At 34.9% G+C, this 7,916-nt stretch overlaps 1 pseudogene; it reads right to left on the bottom strand.

Annotated features, from left to right (window-relative positions):
• Nucleotides 1-1,028: 1,028 nt before the first annotated feature.
• LOC129316553 (TMV resistance protein N-like) lies at nucleotides 1,029-7,373 on the bottom strand (annotated as a pseudogene).
• Between the last annotated feature and the right edge of the window lie 543 nt (nucleotides 7,374-7,916).

Genomic DNA, 7,916 nt, shown 5'->3' with positions numbered 1-7,916 from the left:
TGATTTTACCCTTTGGCATTATCGTTTAGGTTACCGCAGTGTTGATTACATGAGAAAAAATTATATCCTCAACTTACTGTGAATAAAACTAGTCATTTTGATTGTGAAGTGTGCCCGAGCTATTGAACCTTGACTAGTCAGTGAGCCAATCAAGATACTGGCTTAGAGTTAATGGTCAAAACTGTTCTCAAATTACGATCAAATTGATCATAAATAAAACATTTATTAAATCGATTAAAATGTGGTTTAATGATTTATTACTTTAATTGAGCAAGTTAATATAGATTTTCATATTCTAAGTCAAGTATCTAAGCATATTAGAGTATCCTATCCTTCACATTTGTATACACCTCAACCTTTTATTTAATACACAGTGATGTTTGGGTCCTTTCAATATTCTGAATATCAACGGTGCAAAATGTTTTTTAATTTTTGTGGATGATCACACATGAATGACTTGGACTTATCACATGAAAGACAAACCACTAGTACCCCTCTCATGGATTCGATTCTCGTATACACATCACGTCTTATATATAAGAAAATTTAAGGGTTTTTCCATCGTCTTTGTATTTTATATGTTTGAAAAAAGCGACCTTATTTATCACAATGTAATTCCTTTTAAAAAATGCCAAAACTAATGAATCCTTCTTCCTACTTTTATAGTTTAAAGTTATCTACAATTTATCATTGAAAATAAAAGAAATATATCCCACACATACTTATACTCGTGTATTATTACTTTACACTTTCGAATAGACGAGACTTCATATGTTAAATCAATATATGCGTTTCTAAGTTCAATTGACATTAAATTCATGACTAATGGTTGGTTTGGATGCAAGAAAAAGTGGGAACAAAATATTTTTTAAAATTTTCTCATAATTTTCCTTCCTCCTTATTTTTCTCCTTATCCGAAGGAAGTGTAGAAATCCTCTTGTCTCAATTTCAAATCTTCTCATAAACAACATGACAATCTATGGGATTAAATTGCATACAATGTAGAAGCCACTTAAATGGGGAAAAAGTGATGACTTCAAACAATACCACTAAAGAGAATGACTTGTACGTACATGCAAAATATTAAAGGCATAAAAACAAGAGGAATTGTAGAGAACTGATTTCTGATACACTTTCAAGTGCATTTATCCACAATTAATTAATATAACAATACTTATAAAAAATGAAAGCGGCACCTTCCTGGTCAAACTGATAACATATGTATCATGTCCAAATATTCCATTGGAAGTGATGGTTTGCTGATTTCTTCAAGTTCTCAACATCTTCCTTATACAGCAAACGACACCCACATTTGACTACTTCTAACCCATAACACCCATCATAACGACATTCTGGTTTGAGGGAAAATTCAACTTCATTGCACTGACTAATTTTTGTTTGAGCAGCAGACAAGTAAACAATATAAAGATGAGGTTGATATGGCTCCAAACGGAGCTCCCTGCATAAAATCGGAAATGGAGCACTTCTAGATCCACAATCTTCAAAATAGCAGAAGAACTCATGTTTACATGCCTTTGGATCGACATGATTCACCAACACAAAACACAAGGCAAATCCTGCCAACTCATCAGTTGAGGGCCGGCTATGATGAAGTTGAATTTTCACGAAGAAATGATTATTTTGATGATCAAACCATGGTGAGATTTCACTCCCTGGGGCAACTATCTCAAATCTTGGTTTTGGATTAGGCATTGTCAATTCCTGCATGGGAGAGATTGATATGTTCAATAATTAGAAGTAGATATTCATGATGTTTGATTCCTATCCTTAACCTTCAGCATTAGGAAAAAGAAATAAATAAGAGCGCGTTTGGATGCATAATAATTTGGATTTGAACCAAATCTTCCATTTGGATATATAATCCAAATCGAGATTCATATTTTATTCTAACCTCTTTATAATTTCAAATTCCCTATATAGCCTAGTTATTTGAGAATGACCATTTTCTTCACGTTAACATTACCAGTGCCTTTGTTATTCTCACCACTCCCCTCATCTCTCGTATCATCTCTTACTAGCTGAAGAACAGTGATAAGCTCATTATTTCCGATCTGTTCTTTTTTCTTCAAATCTTAGCTCTCTTTTTCCTTTAAATTTGTTTACACTATCTAAACAAAGAAATTTAAATGCATGGGTTTAAATTCAAATCCGTTAATCTAAACGCTACTTAAAGATGAAGGGAGAATGGATCAGTCATAGAGGATGACGGCATAGAGGATGAGGGCACATACCTGAATAGCTCTTCTAATTACCATTACTGGATCTGTAACATCATTGATGCTTCCAGTGACATGCACACGCTTGGTCGCTGCAAGGAGATTACATGGCCTCCATGGATCAAATCTAGAAGTTTCTAGGGAAGTACAGTTGCTTGCATATATCAGTTCAATTGCTGAGGGAAGCTGAGGTAAAGATTGTAGCTTTCGACAATATTCTAGGAAAAGATCTCGTAGCCTTGACAGCTTAGATATTGTGCTTGGCAAGCTAATAAAATTGTTTCCAGTTAAATTTAGACAGCGCAAAGATGATAAGCAGCCAATATCACTAGGAAGTGATCCTTCAGAAAGATTGCAGTAACTCAAGTCTAAATATTTCAAAGCATGGAGACCCATGATTGGAGGTATTTGGAAGCCTGTGGAAACAGGACGACTCTGAAATAACCACTGAAAGGGAAGAAGCAAGTTTGCTGACTTGGACACTAGCCCTCTGCATCCCTTAAACGATAAAACTTGAAGATTTTCCAGCAAAAAGATGGATGAAGGTAGTTCTTCCAAAGCAGTTCCACTACCATCAAGATTCTCCAAGCACTTGACTTCCTTTAATCCCTCTGGAAGCTTAGAGAGTTTTGAACAACCGGAAATGTTGAGAGTTTTGAGTGACTTCAAACTACTAATGGTATTTGGAAGACAAACAAGTTGTTTGCAGTCTCTTAAGCTCAAAACACAAAGACCAACCAAGTATCCAATTGATTGGGGCAATTTTGTAATGGAAGTTCCCTCAGCATAAAGAGTCGATAGACAATTCATACTCTCCCCAAACTCTGGAAGTTTTTTAACTAGTGAGCAGCCAGTAAGAATTAAGTCCTCAAGGGAACTCATATCTATTTTTGTTGGAAGTGTTTTAAGATTCTCACAATCTTTAAAATTAACTAGAATAAGTTTCTTGTGGAGTGCAAGGGATGCATGAATCTCAACTAGGCCTGTACAACCTTCCAAAACCAGTCTTTGAAGATTAGGAACCCCAGAAATATCTGGGGACCGCAGGAAGTTCTTGGAAAAGCTCAGATCAATGAACTTCAGATATTCCAGAAACTAAACAAAAATGAAAGAACAGACGAGGATTATCTTCCAAAACTCTTCTAATGCAGTAAATCGTTTAAAAGATCTTCACAAGAGAAACTTACCTTTATTCCAATCCAGAGCTGTTCAATTCCACTGTGAATCATTTTAAGGTCAACAAGTTCATCTGGATTGATACTCAGTGGCAGTGTTTTTAAGGGACATCCTCTCCAGTCAAAAATTTTTAATGCACTAGGAAGACATTTCACCCCTAGTGAAGGATGAACATTATGTAATATGAGGAATTTTAGCTCACTTGTCTTTGAGAAGGCTTCAGGGTTCCAGCGTGTTTCATGCTGCTGGGGTAAGTCCAAAACTAAACCTTGGATTGCATCAGTTCCCTAATTAAAAAGGAGGGAACAAATAATATCTGTCTTAATGATGAAGCATTGAGATATAAAGTATGCTACAGTCCTAATGAAAGGATACATGTATCACATTCATCTAACCTATAATCAAAGCTACCTTTAAATATGCAAAACCAATGGTTATACTCCCTCCAGTTCATATTATAAGATGCTTTCTAAAGGATTTTTTGGTTCTTAATATAAGGCAGTTGATGAGACATTAATTATGTTTTTCTAATATTACTCCTATTTAAACTCATTAACTATGAGAGAGAATGCAATGCAAATCTGAAAAAATTAATTTAAACAGAGGTAAAATTGAAAGCTTATTTTATTTTTAGACAAAGGTAATAACTTAACCACTTCTTCTCCATGGTTCCGGTGAGGTAGTTAGAGTCTCAGAAATGGCTTATAATAGGGACCGGAGAGAATACATGTTTGTCTCTCTGTGTGCGCATGTGTTAACAATCAAGGAATGAAACATATAAACTCCCTCTGTTTTCAAATAAAAAGCATTTATCACATTTTCCCTGAATTGTCCTTCATAAAGTCAACGATTTATTTTCACTAAACAAATTTATTTCATTGATTACAGGGATAATTTAGTCCAATTTTTTTCATTTCAGACATAATTATTACTCTTAACTAACATTCTTGAACTGTGTGAATTGATCATTTTCTCTCATATTTGAAAACAAATGGAGTACACTACAATCCCAATGAAAGGAAAGGTGTATTCATCTAATCTATAAATCAAAGAAACAGTTATTTATGCAATACCAATACCTTGATTTTTGTGTGTGATATGTGCCTACCTTATTTTGTACCAATACACGATCAATATCCTCTTGAGACCACAACCTACTACGTTTGCCAGGATTATTAGGAGATTCCTCAAAAACAATATTCCTGCCCATTTCCTGAAGCAAATCATGCATCCATAACTGATTCAATTGCAGTTTGACCAGAGACTTTTCAGCAAGAGTTTCGATTACAATTCCCGGACATAGACCACAATTTTCCCATATTTCTGTCACTCGATCTTTATCCATCCCTTTGAAGAAACATGCAATATCTAGGAACATGTTTCTTTTCCAAGGGATGTAATGCATTGTAACTTATCTTAAGTGTATCAAAAATTTTTGGGTCAGGAATTTCTTGATTTGTTTCAATGCACAGTGCCATGTTTCTACTCTTCTTCCACAAAGAAAGGAACCCAGTACTTCAAGTGCCAATGGAACACCCGCAGCATATTTGACCACTTCATAGGATAAATCCAAATAACCTTCTCCAGGATAGTCTTTTTTAAAGGCTTTCCTACAAAAGAGTTCAAGGGCTTCATCATTGTTTAAACCCCCAAACTTCACAGTGTTTATAAACCCCATGAGCTATCATCAAGTGCTTGTCTCTTGTTGTGACTACTACTCTGCTCTTCCAGGACCAAACCATTCATAGTTACCAGCCAAACTCTCCAAGTGCTTCAATTCACTCACATCATCTAGAACAAGTAGAACTTTTTTCTTGCTTAGAAGGTTCCTTATGTTTCTTTTTTCCTTCATGCAAATCATAAATATCAAGGCTTCCAAAGCAAGATAGAAGCTGTCTCTGTACATGAACCAAACCATTTTTATCAGAAACCTCCCTAACATTCTCCAGAAAGATACTAACTTCAAATTCACTTTGAATTTCTTTCAAAGACTGCTCTAGCAATGGTTGTTTTACCCATCCCGCCCATACCCCAAATGCCTATGAAGCGAACACCTTCTGATTCTGACCCATACCTAGACAAGAGTTCACTACCTCCACTCTTGCATCAATCCCCACAAGGTTATCTGAGCAAGATGGCAATTTGGCTGTAATTTTCTCTGTATGTCTTCAACCATGCTTTCAATGAGTTTTGATTCATGCCTGTACGGTATGGGGAAAAAAAAACACAAGGGAAAAAAGCCTGATTGAGATATGAATAAACCATATAATAAAAAGAGCAAACCCAAATATCGAATATACAGCATTCAGAAAATGGCAATGCAAGGAAACAATTTATCAGCATAACCATGCTTCATGAGATTAATAAAAGTAACCAATTACATAAACACATAATAATGAAAGAAATTGAATTACAAAAAGGATAACATGTTATTATACCTAAGCCATCTCTCTGTCTCAGGTAAAGAAAGAGCAACGTAAAAAAAAAAGAAATTAGACAAAAGGTGGGAAGGAGGAAGTTGGGAGAAAATTGGAGAAAGGGAATTCAAAATGTTCTAATATTAGGTCTTTCATTACCATAGGTAAGATATTCAAAGAGAGCACAAGGGGCAACTTAAAAAAGCATAACTTTAATAGTAAAAATACATTATACTACTAGCTAAATTCTAATCCTAGTTTATTTTTTATTAGAATACTTTATTCTTAATCTCGTATTGTGTATATTCATCTATAATTCTCAACTTATCATTATATTAATATCTTCTCTAATCTCTTCCAATCCTCCAGCATTCTCTTTTATTGGTAAAATCGTGACCTCAAGTATCGAAGTAGGAGAAGAAAAATCCATCTTGAAGCCTCATGTAAATCAAACACCACTTCTGCAAGATATGTTAGCCAAGACAACTTCAGATTGTCCAACACATCTCTCTGACAACAACTTGACTGGATATGGCAATTGAGTTGGTTAAGTCTAAACTTTACATTCTTCTATTTGTGGTTCAACTTAAACGATTTTCACATCCCAATTAATGATGTAGCTGAACCGCTGAACTTTGAGTCCTTGCATTAGTGCAGTGCTGGTAAGAAACCTACAAATTCAGAAACTGCTTAAAACATTGCATTAACAAGATTTTAGGAATATTGTTAACAAAGGTCTCATTTAACAATTTCCATGAGTTTTCTCTTTGATCTTCCTTTACTCCTCTTTACAGGGTTATTGGCTTGATACTCAGTAGGTTAAGAATCTTGTGACTTCTGTTTTTTTTTTTTTTTTCTCCGAGAGATTATGGTTAAATTTTTGTTAGTCCATGATTTAATTTATTATTTTTGTTAATTTTTGTCATGAATATTTTCATACAAATCCTCTATGCACGATTCAATCTATAGGCCATCAGATTACTATGGCAACACTGCATTGAGATGTTCAAATACCAATTTCACTATTAAAAAAGATAACTAGGTTAAATGCGAAGCAGACTTACTTATCCTTGGAGTCCCAGCCAGAGATTTCAGCAACTTCTTTCAAAGCATCCCTCCATACCTTCACTTTTTCCCATTCAAATCTCTCTTCATGCTGTCTAAAAGCCTCGGCGAACGATCCCCTTTGGTGTCTGACATCAGAAGGATCCACCCCATAGAAGACTGGAATTACCGATTGCCTTAGATTTCTCCTGCACTCAACGATCTTTCCGAGCTCATCCAAACACCAACTGGAATAAGCATAATTGGGCGAGAGGACGATGATTGCGAACATAGATCCTTCAATTGCTTTGAGAAGTTCCGACGAAATCACTTCTCCTCTTGGTAATTCTGCGTCGTCCCTGAAAGTCGTGATTCCCCGTCGATGTAACTCAGCATACAAATGATCGGTGAATCCTCTGCGAGTGTCTTCCCCTCTGAAACTCAAGAAAACTTGGTATGCCCAGCGTCGAGCTGAAGAAAAAGATGAAGAGGAGGGGAGGAGGAGGAATCAGCAAAAGGGCGTGCCATTAAGAAATCTCGAAGACTTGCTCTACCAAGCTTTGAGGTTCTTTCTACGAGTAATGTTGCTGATAAATAGAAGAGAGACACTTCCACTAGCAAAGCACGGCGTCCGGAGTCAAGTCAATGTCAACGCGATAGTATTCGCAAACAGTACTCCATGTTTCGAGGAAACTGGAAAAGCATAACGCTGCCCGCATGAGAATAATAGTTATGATGTAAGGTATGTTATAAATTTTTTTATCAAGTTTAAAATATAAAATATTAAATAATTTTTATAATTCTTGTTTTAACTATATATTTACTTCATTTATTTTTTTTAAAAATAATACATTCAAATTTTAATTATTATTATTAAATTATTTATATAGAAAATTTAATTAGAGTAAAATTAAAAAGATGTAAATTTTTTTAAGAAATTATAATTTTAACCAATATTTTTTGAGAAGTATAAATTAGTTACCAAGCCAAGGGGAAATTATGCAAATTGACCCTAAAAATTTTAGTTATCTCTTTAGACAAA

Source organism: Prosopis cineraria, unplaced genomic scaffold (assembly GCF_029017545.1).
Source record: "Prosopis cineraria cultivar Desert tree isolate PC_DT_omini unplaced genomic scaffold, ASM2901754v1 PC7, whole genome shotgun sequence".
In the NCBI taxonomy this organism is placed as follows: domain Eukaryota; kingdom Viridiplantae; phylum Streptophyta; class Magnoliopsida; order Fabales; family Fabaceae; genus Prosopis; species Prosopis cineraria.
This window is presented reverse-complemented; position numbering and strand designations above follow the sequence as displayed.